General features: G+C 44.8%; 1 protein-coding gene across 3 annotated transcripts in view; it reads left to right on the top strand.

Annotated features, from left to right (window-relative positions):
• Positions 1 to 3,857: 3,857 nt before the first annotated feature.
• DMTN (dematin actin binding protein) overlaps positions 3,858 to 15,676 on the top strand; it is a 124,686-nt gene continuing 112,867 nt past the window's right edge. For 2 of the 3 annotated variants that reach the window (XM_029603851.1, XM_029603848.1), the window contains exon 1: positions 3,858 to 3,995. The gene's annotated coding sequence lies outside the window, so the exon portion shown is untranslated. Of the gene's footprint in view, positions 3,996 to 4,082; positions 4,261 to 15,676 lie in introns of those variants that run through there. The other variant, XM_029603849.1, reaches the window with a different exon arrangement.

Below are 15,676 nucleotides of genomic sequence, written 5' to 3'. Positions count from 1 at the left end.
TTTCATCCTTGATCCATGCTCCAATTTTCTGCTCGTTTCATTTAAGAACTGGCTCCAGTCCCCCAGGGGAGGTGAAAGGAACTCACCTGAAACCCTTTATCTCCTGCAGTTCAGGAGTGAAAGAGATGGGGGGAGGGGGCTGGACGCTTGGGGGGCCCTCTGAAAGGGATTGTCTAACCCTATTCTTCCCTGTGACAGCAAGGTGTGAAAAGACCCAGGGAGGGGGGGCAGACAGGACCCTGGCTTTTAGGACTTAGCTGGCTCTGATTAACTGGAAGTGTCAGAGTGATTAAAGGGGATTTCGGTAGCTTGCACCAAATTTGTTTTACGTTAAAAAAAAAAAAAGCAAAAAAGCTTGAAAGGAAAAGGCTCCTTCCTGCTAAGGCGGTAATCAGAGCGGAGGACCCAGGGTGGCTCCGTACTCGTGCTTTGTCCTTAAAGCAAGGAACTAGTTTGTTAAATCAATCAAAGCTGAGGCTTTGAAGGGGCATTCCACAGCTCCGTGGCAGCCCTCTCTGCATCCACCCCAAACCTTTCCTCCTTCTCTCCCCCCCCTTCATTCCCTCCTTCTGCAAACAGCCCCTGAACTGGCTCACAGCTTATACTCAAATCACTCCCTTACCGAGCCACTCACTCTTTCTCTCTTCTTTACCCCAATGTTATGCCTTTACCACTTCGGAGAGCTGGGCCTTTGACTCCTAAAGCAGCAGGTTAGCCAGCAGTCGGGAGCTACCTCCCACCTACTGCACCTGGGAACGGTTCCTATTGGCTGAGATGCCATCTCCTGTGAGATAATGATTAACCTCTTCACACCAGGCTGCCCTCGCCCTCTGGCATTCATGGAGCCACATCATAAGGTTTGATTGCCATATTGATCGGTACATGGGGGTCCAGCTTACTCCCAGGTGGGCAGCCTGCTCCCAAATGTTTTGGGGTGTTTTTTTTTGAGGGGGGGGGGGGGGGGCCGAGCACTGCCACCGAGCAGGCATGGAGTTGTTTCTCAGGAGTTGCCTGTATGTTCTTTCTAGAGAATTTGGCCCTTTCTATTTTGGATAGCTCTAAATTCATGAGGGCTACCCTGCCCCCACCCCATCCCCAGGGTCTTGGATTCCCATTATTATTACTGTCGTGGTTTGTATAGCACATGCCAGGTGTACACAGCACTGTACAGAGACAATGGACAGTCTCTGCTCCTTGGAGCTTACAATCTAGTCAAGACAGACAGGACACACAACAACAAAACAAAACAAAAAAACAAACAATTAGGAGGCTTTGAGGTTTGCAGGGCTCTGACACACAACAACAAAACAAACAAAAAAACAATTAGGAGGCTTTGAGGTTTGCAGGGCTCTGACACACAACAACAAAACAAAAAAACAATTAGGAGGCTTTGAGGTTTGCAGGGCTCTGACACACAACAACAAAACAAACAAACAAAAAAACAATTAGGAGGCTTTGAGGTTTGCAGGGCTCTGACACACAACAACAAAACAAAAAAACAATTAGGAGGCTTTGAGGTTTGCAGGGCTCTGACACACAACAACAAAACAAAAAAACAATTAGGAGGCTTTGAGGTTTGCAGGGCTCTGACACACAACAACAAAACAAACAAACAAAAAAACAATTAGGAGGCTTTGAGGTTTGCAGGGCTCTGACACACAACAACAAAAAAAAAAAACAATTAGGAGGCTTTGAGGTTTGCAGGGCTCTGACACACAACAACAAAACAAACAAACAAAAAAACAATTAGGAGGCTTTGAGGTTTGCAGGGCTCTGACACACAACAACAAAACAAAAAAAACAATTAGGAGGCTTTGAGGTTTGCAGGGCTCTATTCATTTCTGTCCAGCCTGTCATGCCTGCAGGTCCAGGCACTTTCACTGCTGGGAGCCACACTCCTCCCTCCTTCCTTATTCCCCTCCTTCCCAACCCATCTCCTTCTCTCCCCCTCCCAGCTCACTGTCTTGGTTTTGAAGGTTAAATGGGGGGAGGGGGTGGGAAGAGGATGCTCTGAAATGCCTCCCTGAGCAAAAAGTGCAGTCAAGGGTATCCCCCAGTCATCAGCAGAAGGCCATGTCCCCTGTCTAACAAGTGAAAAGAACTTCTTAGACCAGATTTCAAGGGAGAGTGTTTGAGCTGGGAAGAATGAGGACTGAAGGTGCGCGAGACAGCCTCAGCCATAAACCTCCCTCCTCCCGGTGCCGCTTATCCCACTGCCAGGAGCTGCATCGCTACCCAAAGCCAGCTAGAGTCAAGGGCAGATCCAGGGATTAGAACTGAGGTGCAGGGAGATGCGCTGATCACCCATAGCCGAGCTGAACCGCACCTGCTCCAGACAAAGAGCCTTTCACTGGGCCAGTCCACTCCTTTGGAATTGACTTTCAAGGGAGGGCCACGTAACTGCTGATCTGCTAACATTTAGGATGATCGGGAGGGCATGGCTCTTCACTCAAGTTTGTGGCCAGTTCCCTGTTAATAATGCAGTTGCTACAACTCTGACTAGATGGTCAGAAATCTTTAATTGAGAACGTATGCAACTCGTGAGGTTTGTGAACATAACTTAATATCACTAGCGCTTTTATGATTTTGACTTTGATTTATGTATATTGTGGGATCTGTGAATACACTACAGCTTGTGCTGTTTTGTTGTGAATGTATTTCTCTGTTTATGCTGGATGTGGGGGTTTATTGACACAGTTTGTCACATGTTTTGCCCAGATCTGGGAAAGGTGTAAGTAACTAGATTTGATTGACTCACTCTAGGCAGGTTGCAAGAGTATTTGGTGCCCTGGGCGAAGCTTCAATCAAGACCCCCTTCCCCCACCTTACCACCTCCTTATGGGTTTGGATCCGCTGGGGAGGCGGATCCAAACCCATAAGGAGAAATAAGGGTGGCAGCCTAGATAAGTACGTGATACAAGAAAAAATTGATGGTTGGGTCGGATAAGCAGCCAGGGAGAAGTGAAATAATAAAAAATTAAAAAGGATAAAAATTAAAATATTAATAAAAAATAGACGTGAAGAGTTTATATTAAAGAGTAAAATACGGGGCTATTAGGAGGGGCAATTACACAGTAGTTGTCCTTAAATATAGCCACCGCACAAAACCACCGAGCAAGGGTTTCCCTTGAACAGTGGATGTTGGAGAATGCCCCCAAAACTTTGGCACTCTAGGCAACCACCTAGTTTGCCTAATGGAGAAGCACCAGCCCTGATCCTGGGTCATACATTGTTGAGGCAAAACCAGATTAGAACTGAGGCCAGGGAGATACACACTGGCCCATTCAAAGACACCCAGATTCGGTGGCAGAGACAGGGATCAGAAAGGAAACACACACAGAGTCACTGGGAGGTACATTGACCAACCCAAGGTTTCACAGAGTTAGGGGCAAACCAGGGATTAGAACCAAGGCACAGGGTAATCAAGTGACCACCTGCAGGCCACACAGAGAATCACTGACAAAGCCGGGCATTAGAACTGAAACACAGGGAGGTAAAGTGACTCCTCCAAGGTCACACAGAGTCGGGGCAGAGCTGGAATTAGAAGTGAGGAATAGCAAAATACAGTGTTGGTCCTATGCCCTGGGTGAGAGATGTTACACTCATCCCATAAGTGCCTCCGTGGGTAAGAGTGTGGGGTCCATTCTGGGAGAGCAGCATGGGATGTCTCTCCACAACAATCATCCTGTGCTTCCCCTCTCTCCTCCCAGTCCAACACCCCCCTTCCCATTAATTACCCAGTCCTTGCTCTCATTAATTAATACCCGGGTTAATGTTTAGCACATTTTCACAGTCACCTGTTTCCAACCGAACTGGGCAGGTCTGTGGGACACGTGAACTCCTGCTTTTCATTTCTCTCTAAAGTTGATCATTTTCTAAGGTTGGCTTTCCCTGGGCAATGTACAGGAAGGCTGCCCGCTGGGCCACAGTGGGACCGGCCCCTGCTTCAGGAATCCCTGGCCCTGCAGGTGGCTGGAACGGCTCCCTTTGTTGCGGTAGGTGTTTGTAAGCCTGCCAGGCCCCAGGCAGATCTCCCCCTGCAGGGCTCGGGGAGGGGGGGGGGGGTTGACAGTTCCGGTGCAGGTAGAATTGGGTCGGGTGTGAGCTGCCGCCTGCTGCCACCTCGCCTCTCCCCCACCAATTCATGTCAATACGCTAGCAGGACCAATTCGTGCAGGGCTCCGGGAAAAGCTCTGCGACCTTCGAAAGGGGCATCTGACCTTCCAGAGGAGCAGGGCTCCAGCCTCCACCAACTTGCAGGTACAGGGATCACCCATGAATATGTGGGGAGGGGGTCGCCGGTCGCATCTCTGTTATCCTTCCAGCAGTTTGCACTGCTTGAGAAATCCCTATTTAGTCAACTGCAGGGATGAATGCAGGCTATGGCCTTTCTTTCTTTCTTTTTTTAACCCTACAACATTTATATTTATTAATATTTTACAAATCACATGGACACAGTCGTATTACAGCCAGCCGACTGCAGATAACATTGCCAGCTATGTTGTAAGAGAGAACAGATTAAAAAAAAAATACTTAATCTTGTCTACATACAGCTGGACTGGAGCAGGTCCTCAAAGAAAGGAGAGCAAGGTTCACAAGTTTTAAACCAAATAGAAAAGGGGGAAAAAACCTTTTAGAGACATGATGGGACGATGTGCTGAGACAGCACTCAAAAAACATTCATTAACCAAACCACCAAAGATTGCTTCTACAAATTACATATTCTGAAAAGAATCAAACCACTTTTCCACGCTATGGACTTTAGAACAATCTTGCAAGCAATAATTTTTTCCAAACTAGATTATTGCAACTCATTACTATTAGGCCTCCCAGCTTCTTATACCAAACCCCTACAAATGATTCAGAACTCCGCAGCCAGAGTCCTTACAAATTCCAGGAAAATGGACCACATCTCCCCTATCCTCCAAAAACTCCATTGGCTACCAATCCACTATAGAATCATGTACAAATCCATCAACATCATATACAAGACCATCAACCAACACACGCAACTCGATCTACAAATACCATTTAAAAAATACACTTCCGCCAGACCTATCAGGGAATACTACAAAGAGTCACTCCAAATTCCAAATGCCAAAACCTATCAACATAAATCCTTGAGTCTCAGAGCCTTCTCTACAGCAGGTCCAGTTCTGTGGAACTCTATACCACCTGATCTGAGACAGGAGCCATGCGCTCTAACATTTAGGAAAAGACTAAAAACTTGGCTTTTCAAAAAAGCATTTCCAAGCCTTGAATAAAACGCACTCATCAACACAAACTCCTATGTAATATCTGGATCCAAATAAGAATCCACCTATCACAAACTTACACTCATTATTACCTTTTGAGTTTTTATCATATCATCACCATGCACTACTGTGTCATATTTATTCTCTTGGTTATTTATATTACCGCTCATATTTATGTACCGTCACATTCATTCAAATAGGCTTATTTATTTACTCTGCTACACTATTTATTTATTTATTTAAATAATTTATATACCGGAGGTTCCTGTATAATATACATATCACCCCGGTTCACAAAGAACAGTAACTATCGCTACAAATAGCGGTTTACATAGAACAGAATAAAAAAGAAGTTTTACATTGAACAAGAACTAAGTAAACAAGATTTTACATTGAAGTCAGCATGTGTAAATTTCTGATTGAAAAAAGGAAGAAAATAATAGATCTGAATAACTCGTTGTGGGCTTGAAAAAGACTTTTATTCGAGTTCTTGGCTCTAGGGGAAAGCTTGTTTGAAAAGCCAAGTCCTAAGTTTCCCTTTAAATGTAGAGTGGCATGGTTCCAAACGAAGGTCTGGAGGGAGCGAGTTCCAAAGTGAAGGGCCCGCTGTGGATAATGCACGTTTCCTCAGAACGGATTTCGCCGGTTGTGTGATTAGTCTGTTCTGATAGGCGCTTCTGGTTGGTTTCACAGATGTGTGTAATTGAATTTGAAATGTTAGGTTGAGAGGTGCGATGTTGTGTAAGGCCTTATGTATCATCATTAAAGACTTGAACTGGATCCTGTATTTAATCGGAAGCCAGTGGAGATGGTGGAGAATTGGGGTGATATGATCTCTCTTTTTGGCATTTGATAGAATTCTTGCAGAGGCGTTCAGGACCATCTGAAGTGGTTTGATGGTGCATGCTGGTAGGCCTAGGAGGAGAGAGTTACAGTAATCTAGCTTTGGGAGTATGATGGCTTGTAAAACCATGCGGAAGTCTCTGTATAGGAGGAGAGGTTTGAGTTTCTTTAATGTTTGAAGTTTAAAGAAACATTCTTTTGTTGTGTTGTTGACGAATTTGTTGAGACTGAGTCTGTTGTCTATGATGACTCCCAGGTCTCTAACTTGTTGCGTGGTGGAGAGCCCTGCGGTGTCCGGATGTTGATTAGTGTTAGAATGTGAGGAGGGGGTATAGTTATCCGGTGTTATAATGAGGATTTCAGTTTTGTTTTTGTTTAGAACCAAGTTGAGGCTGGTGAGTAGATTGTTGATAGCTGACAGACATTTATTCCAGAATGATATGGCTTTGTGAATGGAATCTTCTATAGGGATGAGGATTTGAATATCATCCGCGTATAGGTAATGTCTTAGCTTAAGGTTAGTGAGAAGTTGACAGAGTGGGAGTAGATAAATATTGAAGAGAGTCGGGGAGAGGGATGATCCTTGTGGTACCCCCCTTTTGGATTCGATGGTGTGGGACTCTTTGTTATTTATCTTGACCTTGTATGTTCTGTTCTCCAAAAACGATTTGAACCAGTTAAAAGCTGCTCCTGTAATGCCGATGTCTATTAGGCGTTGCAGAAGGCATGAGTGGTTAATGGTATCAAACGCTGATGAAAGATCCAGGAGAGCGAGGAGGCAAGGTTGGCCCTTTTCTAGGTTGAAAATGATAGTGTCTGATAGTGATGTTAATAATGATTCGGTATTCATAGACTTACGAAAGCCAAATTGGTTTGAGGTGAGGATGTTGTTTTCGTCAAGATATTCTGTAAGTTGTTTGTTTACAACTTTCTCCATAACTTTGGCAATCAACGGGAGGTTTGCTATGGGTCTAAAGTTAGCTGGGTCTGAGGTGGGTAAGTTGGGTTTTTTGAGGAGCGGCTTGAGCATGGCTAACTTGAGTTGGTTCGGGACATGACCTTGAGTGAAGGAGCAGTTAATAATGTCTGCTAAAGGTTTGGCTATGGTGTTGGTGATCAGACTCAGTTTGTTGGATGGAATATGGTCTGATGGATGGGAGGATGGTTTTATCTTCTTGAGAATATTCTCAATTTCTAGAGTGGATGTGAGCTCAAAAGTGTTGAGCACTGTTAGTGAAGTGTTGGGTTGTTTGACATTTGGGTGCGATGGTTGTTGATCTGTTGGGAGTGGTGATTGTTGAGCGGTTGAGTGAGGTGTTTGTTGAGTGGGTGAACGCGAAGATTGGGGGGTGAGGTTGATTACGTGTTTTTGATGTGTAGATGGTCCCTTGAGGGGGGCTAGGAGTGAAGTGATTTTGTTGTCGAAGAAGTCTGCCAGTTCGTTCGCTTTATTGAGTGCTTGATCGTCTGGAATGGTAGGTGCCGGGGGTTTTGTGAGGGTTGATACATAGGAGAAAAGAGCTCTTGAATCGAAAATGAGGTGGTGGATTTTTTTGGAGAAGAATATTCTCTTTGTTGTGTTAATGTTGTTTCTGTATGAGTTAAGGCATGATTTGTAGATGAGGAGGGTGGTTGATGATGGGTTTTTTCGCCAATTTTGTTCCTTGCATCTCAACTCGTGTTTATGATTTTTTAGCTCCGGTGTGAACCAGGGTCTCCTGTTGTCTTTGTTTGGATTGATAGATTTAGTTGTCATGGGGCAAATTTGATCTGCAACCTTTTTAGTGATGTTGGTCCATGATGAAGTTGCTGAGTTTACGTCGGATAGGTCTAGGTGCTCGAGTTCCTTGGCTAGGAGTTCACCGAGTTGGTCTCCTGAGCACTGTTTCCTAAGTGATATAGTTATTGGTTGTGTGGATTGTGGTGGAAGTTCTTTTATTTTTAAAACCGATGATATAATTCTATGGTCTGACCAAGGTATTGGAGTGCAAGTTGGAGTGGAGTGGGTTGTGATACCTTCATTTATGAAGATAAGGTCCAGCGTATGGCCTGCTTTGTGGGTTGGTTCAGTCACTATTTGTCTGAAACCCATATTGTTGAGAGGGGAGAGAATAGTTTTACAGTTGGTAGAATGAGGTTGGATATCTACGTGCAGATTAAAATCTCCCATGAGGATGGTAGGTTTTCTGGAATTTAGGTGTTTTGCTGTAAGTTCTATGATGGAGGATGGGTCAGCTTCCAGTATTCCGGGGGGAGCATAGATTAGGCCGATCGTCAGATGTTTTGAGTTGAATAGGGCAAATTCAATCTTTGATATGTTATTGGAAGTCTGCAAAGTCAGACCCAGTGTTTTTTTGGCTGCGAGGAGAAGTCCACCTCCTCTTTTTTTGGGTCTGGGAATAGAGAGAACATCGTATTCCTGTATGGGTAGCTGATTTATTAGCGCAGTGTCGGAGGGTTTTAACCAGGTTTCTGTGATAGCACAGATGTCAGGTTTTGTATCGGATAGGTAGTCATTGAATATATGACTTTTCTTAGCGATCGATTGCGCATTAATCAATGTGAGTGAGAAGAGAGTTAGTCCAAGGAATTGAGTGACTGGTGTCAGCAAGATGGGCCTGAGCCTCTGTTGACGATTGTGATGGGGGGGGGAAGGGGGCTTTGGTGTTCTCCATTTGGGATTGTGGATGATGGGAATTGTGAGGGGGTGCATGTTGGGATGTAAGTGGCTGCAGTGGACGACTGTAGGAATCGTTACGGTCAAAAGGAGTGTTAGGCGAATGCTGTCTGAAGAGTGCTGGACGAATGTGGTTTGAAGAGTGCTGGGCGGATAATGTTAGAAGAGTGCTGTATGTATGATGGGCGAATGATGGGCGAATGCAGTCCGGAGAATGATGGGCGAGTGCAGTCTGGAGAGTGATGGGCGAGTGCAGTCCGGAGAATGATGGGCGAGTGCAGTCTGGAGAGTGATGGGCGAGTGCAATCCAGAGAGTGATGGGCGAGTGCAGTCTGGAGAGTGATGGGCGAGAGCAGTCCGGAGAATGATGGGCGAGTGCAGTCTGGAGAGTGATGGGCGAGTGCAGTCCGGAGAATGATGGGCGAGTGCAGTCTGGAGAGTGATGGGCGAGTGCAGTCCAGAGAGTGATGGGCGAGTGCAGTCTGGAGAGTGATGGGCGAGAGCAGTCCGGAGAATGATGGGCGAGTGCAGTCCGGAGAAAGATGAGTGAATGTTAAGCGGAAGCTTAAGGAAGACCTGGTGGTATTGGGTGGACGTATAATGAGATGTTTACAGTTCCTCTGAGGAGTCTGCTGGCAAATCTGGTAATTCCGCGAGCTTTCTTTGTGAAGTTGGCTTGGATTGTGCAGATCTGGGGCTTGGAGTCTCTGGTGCCACTACCTGTATGTGGTTTGGTTTGCCAGTTCTTTTGTAGATAGCTGGGGTTTGAAAGTTAAAGCCGTTCTTTAGTGATGTTTGTGCTTTGATTTGTTGGTGCTGATGTTATGTTGTATGAGATGGTAGGAGGGCAGACAAAGATGGTATGGAATTATAGAATCAGACCAGAGACCAAGATGTAGATTCGGGGCTTCCTCGGGGCTGCGCCGAAGGGGCGAGACAAAGGGGCAGGCCCCTTTGTCGCGCTCCTTCGGCGCGCGGCGCTGTAAGTGTGTCTAAATTTAAAACCCCACAGGGCTGGTACCTGATTGGAGGCGCTGGAATAGTAGGCGGGGCTCAGCGTTTTCGGCGCGATTCGCTTTTCTGTTTAGGAAGATTTTTATTTTGCAATGTCTGCCGCGTTATCGGCGTTGAGGCCGGCCGGGAGGGGAGAGATTCACAGTGACCTTCCCCCGGCGGGGCTCGGCGCCGATCGCGCAGGCCTTCCCCTTTTGCAGCGGCACAGAAGCCGAAGAGAGATGGCGCCGCAAGTGTGTCTAAATTTAAAACCCCACAGGGCTGGTACCTGATTGGAGGCGCTGGAATAGTAGGCGGGGCTCAGCGTTTTCGGCGCGATTCGCTTTTCTGTTTAGGCAGATTTTTATTTTGCAATGTCTGCCGCGTTATCGGCGTTGAGGCCGGCCGGGAGGGGAGAGATTCACAGTGACCTTCCCCCGGCGGGGCTCGGCACCGATCGCGCAGGCCTTCCCCTTTTGCAGCGGCACAGAAGCCGAAGAGAGATGGCGCCGCAAGTGTGTCTAAATTTAAAACCCCACAGGGCTGGTACCTGATTGGAGGCGCTGGAATAGTAGGCGGGGCTCAGCGTTTTCGGCGCGATTCGCTTTTCTGTTTAGGCAGATTTTTATTTTGCAATGTCTGCCGCGTTATCGGCGTTGAGGCCGGCCGGGAGGGGAGAGATTCACAGTGACCTTCCCCCGGCGGGGCTCGGCGCCGATCGCGCAGGCCTTCCCCTTTTGCAGCGGCACAGAAGCCGAAGAGAGATGGCGCCGCAAGCGTGTCTAAATTTAAAACCCCACAGGGCTGGTACCTAATTGTATGAAATGTAAATATTGCATTGTTTAACCTCTCCCCTCTTCCAGTTCCAAGTTAATTTTCCCTGTTTTATTGTAACTTTCTCACACCTTTTAATTGATTCTCTGTATTTAAAGTTCACAGTTGTATTGGAAATATTTATTACGTTACGCTATACTTTACACACATTGTTATTTGTAAACCGGGTTGATGTGATGCCTATCATGAAACTCGGTATAACAAAAATAATAAATAAATAAATAAAATAGGCTGCAAATGATGACTTACCCAGGATGCTCAGCAGAATTCGCTTGAATAAAGCCAAAGACTTAATCTGATTCCCAAAATAAGTAAATCTCATTTGTACATTTAACCTGGTGCTTAGCAGGATATTTGAGTACAAACTCAGTTCCAAGATTCCAGGTTTTTTGTTTAGAAATCTTTTTTTTTTTTATGCTTCTGTATGAGATGAGATATATCTGTAATACCCTGACTTTAGCCTGTAAGGCAGGCGTATCCACCTTCTGAAGATTGATGTTTAATATTCACTATTGGCCCATTGCCAGAACAACAACAACAACAAAAATCAGCATAGTAGATTTTTCCAGAACGGGTTTTAACACCTCTTCTGTGATAAATCTCCCTACTAGGTTTAAGGGCAGATGTGGTCTTCTATGTGCTCAACAGATAATCACTCAGCAAATGGTAACCATACCCAGCTGAAGGAAAAAACACATCCTGAGCACCCTGTTCCACTTTCCCCTTGCAGTAATAGGGAGTTTATAAAAAGCAGTTTCAAGAGCTCAGTTCACAGTACAGACATACAACTCCAAATCGGGCTTCTATCACCAGCAGATCATGTCGCCTACTAATAACCAGCCTTTTCTTCAGCGATGTTACTCTCCCAGGTTTTCCTTGGTATTGATCCATAGATGTTTTCAGTCAAGAGTGAGGCTCGCTACTGAGAAGGAATTATATAAGAACAAAAGAAGTGCCATGCTGGGTCAAACCAAGGTCCATCGAGCCCAGCATCCGGTCTCTGACAGAGGCCAATGGGTTGCAAGTACCCAGCTCTTCCCAAAAAGTATTATCTATTTCCTGTTACTTGCTCTCTAGGATAGCAATGGCTTTCCCCAGTCTATCTGGCTAATAATGTCCTATGGACGTTTCCTCCAGGAACTTGTCCAAACCTCTTTTAAACCCCACTGTGCGAGTCGCTTTGACCACATCCCCTGGAAACAGATTCCACAACTTGACTTTGCACTGAGTACAAAAGTGCTTTCTATGATTTGTTTGAAATCTGCTGACTGTTAGTTTCATGAAGTGTACCCTTGTTTTAGCGTTAATTGAAAGGGTAAATAACCGTCCTTTATTTACCTGTTCCACCCCATTCATGATTTTTATAAACTTCTATCTTGTCCCATCTCAGCCGTCTCTTTTCCAAGCTGAAGAGCCCGAGCCTGTGTAACCTCTCATCATAGGGGAGACGTTCCATCCCCTTTATCATTTTTGTTGCCCTCCTCTGCACCTTTTCTATTTCCATGGTTGTACATCTCAGGAGCGTTAGTGTCTCTGGGTACTAAACGTGAAATCATAGATAGTGAAATCATAGATAGTGAAATCATATGTGTGCTTTAGCTGCACCTATGTGCTCTGAGGCACTTGACATTGAAACTACTGTAACACCACAGATGATGGCAGAAAAAGACCAATCGACCCATTTACAGGTCGATGCAGAAAGATGCAGTCAGCCGAATGCACTTTTTTGCCTGAACTTGAGCACACATTTTCTGGGCACAAAACTTACTTCTGATACAGCAAGGAGTTCTGTGCGCAGAAAATATGCTTTCCTTAATAGGAGTATTGCTTAGCGCCCTCCCCTATGCAGAGATACTGCAGCTGGCCAGCGCATCTTCTTTTGCTCTGGAAACTTAACTCTGGGTCAGGGCTGCAGTTAAGTTTCCAGAGCTAAGGAAAAAATAGTAAAAAAGACAAAAAAAACATTAAAAAAGCCTGTTATTATCTGGGTAAGTGCCGGCCGCCACTGTCACTTAACCAGATAATGATTTATCCAGATAAGTGGTAGTACGTGCCGGCATTTACCCACATAAGTATTGATTATATGGGTATATAGTGGCAGCTGCTGCCACCACGTAGCCAGATAGATAGATACTGACATATATCTATCTGGCAGCAGGAAGCAGCTGCAGATAGCTAGATAGGTATGTACTTATCCATTTATCTGGCACAGGTCACCAATACTTAGTTGGATAAAGTATTTATCTGGATAAGTAGAAGTGACCTGCTCCAAATAACTGGATAAGTACTGACCTATCCAGCTATCTGGCAGCTTCTTCCCGCTGCCAGATAGATAAATCTGTATTTATCTGGCTAAGTGGTGGTGACAGCTGCCACCACTTATGGGATACCAGATTTAAAAAAATGGCAATTATATAAGAAATATATCACACACTCAAGCACAACATAACATATATATATAGTGACATATGAATTCATTAGAAAAATTTGTATTATTGTATACAAAACATTCTATCAAACATCTTCAAAAAACATTTCATTTCTATTCATTGTTGGATACATAGAGTAAATAACAAATATTTACCATAAAAGCACATTCATACACACAGTCATACTTTTAAAAAATTTTCTTTTAGAAAATCTATATAACAATACAGTTGTTCCACTCCCTCTTTACAGCATTGTATTTCTTTCGTAGTTCTATTTCACAACTTCATACTCCCAACATGTTTCGCTTTTTGAAAACAGCTGTGCGAGAACGATGAGTGCTCGGGAAAGTTGAATTTTGAGCATCATTGATGTAAGGAAGTCAACAGTAAAAGCATTTTGAAGATATGGACTCCCTGAAAAATGGGAGTGTTGTGGTGAGCGTTTTGATGATTATAAAAGAGATAAAGGTGAAACTGTGGAGACGTTTGGTGTGTCTGTATGTGGTAAGAGTAAGATACTGTGAAAATTGAGTGTGGATACATTTGGGTGAATTCGTGGAGGAAACGTTTGAAGATCTGTGTATTATGCTCCCCTGAAGAAGCCAATTGAATGGCAAAACATGTGGGGTGTATGAAGTTCTGAAATAGAACTATGAAAGAAATACAATGCTGTAAAGAGGGAGTGGAACAACTGTATTGTTATATAGATTTTCTAAAAAATGTTTTAATAGTATGACTATGTATGAATGTGCTTTTATGGTGAATATTTATTTACTCTATGTATCCAACAATGAATAGAAATTAAAGTTTTTTGAAGATTTTTGATAGAATGTTTTGTATACAATAATACAAATTTTTCTAATGAATTCATATGTCACTATATATGATATGTTGTACCACTTATGGGATAGCCTGTCAGGGACGGTGTCTCCCCAACCTTCCTGAGTTAAAATGTGTGTTCAGCCTGTGCCGAACACGCATTTTAAACTTTTAGCGAGTTTTTTTTTTAACTCCTGTTAAACTAGCATATCAGTAGCTTATTGCATTGGGAGTTAAAAAAAAAGAATAACCTTGGTGTTAAAAAATGTGTACTGAAAACCAGTGCTCATTTTATTAGCACCAAGATTATTGCATGGGCTCCTCTAGCCTGCCCTGTTATTCTGGTCTACAGGGCAAGGATATATCCCGGCTGACAAGACAGCAGTACTCATCTGATCCACCAGATGGTGCCAGAGCCTTTTTCTCTAGGTCCCAATAGTTAACTTTTTTTTTTTTAACCGTTCTTACGTTTGGTGTTGCATCATTTGTTTTTTTGCTGAACACAAAAAGTCAGCGATTCTTTTTCAGACGCAAAGTGAGAACTTCAGGGGAATTTTAAAGATTGGGAATTTGCGGGTACTGTTTCAAGAAGGTTAGATAATATTCCCAGGCTCCTTTCCCAGGACAGCAAGAGGGTGTGGAGCCATTTCTGAGGAGGAGACTTGTAGCACAGGAATATAGTTAACAGCAGATGAGGACTACAAATGGTCAATCCAGTCTGCCCAGCAAGTCGCTTGGGGTAACAAGTGCTGCTCCATGCAGGTTACCCCCATGCAGAAATGTTAACTTTGGGTTTAACAGAGGTTACTCCAATTTTTTCATTTCCATCCTTTAGCCACTGAAGATCCTCTGCGTTTCTGCCACGCCCATTGGAATTCTGTTACCGCTGTTGTCATCACCACCTTTTCCGGGAGAGCGTTCCCACGCATCCACCTGCGCCTGCTATCCCAAGCAGGAGGGAAGAGATACTGGGTGACACACCCAGGGCCGGATGAAAGGCAGTGTGCACCCATAGGCAATGGGGGTGGAGGGCGATTCCTCCTCTACAAATCCTCTTCTCGGGCACACGTCCCCCCCCCCCCCCTTGTCTTTAAGTTGCGCTGCCGGCTCCGATGGCAGCAGCACAGACCAGGAAGATAAATCAGTGCAGGGTCTTCCATAGCCCTTTCACGCTGGCGGACCCGGTGGCGTCCTGCCCCCTCCTCCCGCATGGGCTTCCTGTTACTAGGGAAACCTGTGTGAGAGGAGGACGCCGCAGGGTCCGTCAGCGCGAAAGGGCCATGGAAGAGCCTGCACTGATTTATCTTCCTGGTCTGTGCTGCTGCCATCGGAGCCGGCACAGCACGAAAACAGAAGCGGCAGTGCAGCAGCGGACGTGGGGTTTAGCCATAGGCAGCACTGCTGACACTCCAACGCCCATAAAAATTTGACACTGGAGGCAGCAGCAGCCTACTTTATTTTCACTTAAATCTAGGCCTGCTCACACTAAGGACTTTCCAGCACTAATGTATCACTTGAGAATGCAATACACAGGATGGGATTCACCTGCACTAATGTATCGTCAGAAAGTGCCAGAAACAGATCTGGGACCCTCCAGCATTTATGTATCATCAGAGAATGCATGAGGCAGGACTGAGATACTCCTCCACTAATGTATTTCTAGGGCCTTATATGAAAAAAAAAAAAAAAAGAAATCTCTAGAGAAATAGAGCACCCCAGTAGAACTACTGTTAAAATTATTCAGTGCCACCTTTCAACAAATCCTCTTACATGGGAGTGAGGTCTGAGGTCTGTTATTAAACCCCAAACTATACAGAATGGGAAAG

This window comes from Rhinatrema bivittatum, chromosome 5 (assembly GCF_901001135.1).
Source record: "Rhinatrema bivittatum chromosome 5, aRhiBiv1.1, whole genome shotgun sequence".
Lineage (NCBI taxonomy): Eukaryota > Metazoa > Chordata > Amphibia > Gymnophiona > Rhinatrematidae > Rhinatrema > Rhinatrema bivittatum.
Note: the sequence above shows the minus strand (reverse complement) of the source record. Positions and strands in the feature narration are given on the sequence as shown.